Source organism: Schistocerca serialis, unplaced genomic scaffold (genome assembly GCF_023864345.2).
Source record: "Schistocerca serialis cubense isolate TAMUIC-IGC-003099 unplaced genomic scaffold, iqSchSeri2.2 HiC_scaffold_526, whole genome shotgun sequence".
In the NCBI taxonomy this organism is placed as follows: domain Eukaryota; kingdom Metazoa; phylum Arthropoda; class Insecta; order Orthoptera; family Acrididae; genus Schistocerca; species Schistocerca serialis.
In genome coordinates this window covers 14542-15000 of record NW_026048109.1, presented here as the reverse complement: position 1 = coordinate 15000, position 459 = coordinate 14542, and positions in this window count along the sequence as shown.

Below are 459 nucleotides of genomic sequence, written 5' to 3'. Positions count from 1 at the left end.
GCAAAACAGTATCGCCATCTATGCGAATCGGACAACACTACGTCCGCCATGTCGAGCGCACCACAAAACATACCGCCATCTGTAGGTCTCCCTCAGCATGAGCTCCTGCAACGACGATACCGCCATCTATGGGACGCCAAGCCGACTAAGACATCGATGGGCCCACAGTGCCCATCTTTCGACGCCACCCACAAAGCATGCAGCCTCTGTCGACCACAGCACCCATACGCCAGTGCCTCTGCCGCACGAAGTCGTGGACCGGCAATCACACCACCTGCACCCGTTCGTGCCCCACCCCAACCGCCCAACTCGCATCGCCAGCGGATGAACGGCGGACGTTTCCCGCACTCGTAAGGTGCAATTCACACCTATAACATGCGTTTCATGAAGAGATATTTCCAATATGCGACATTCCCGCTGTCCCTATTCATGAGCTGCGAGCTGTACCACGTACAAGCT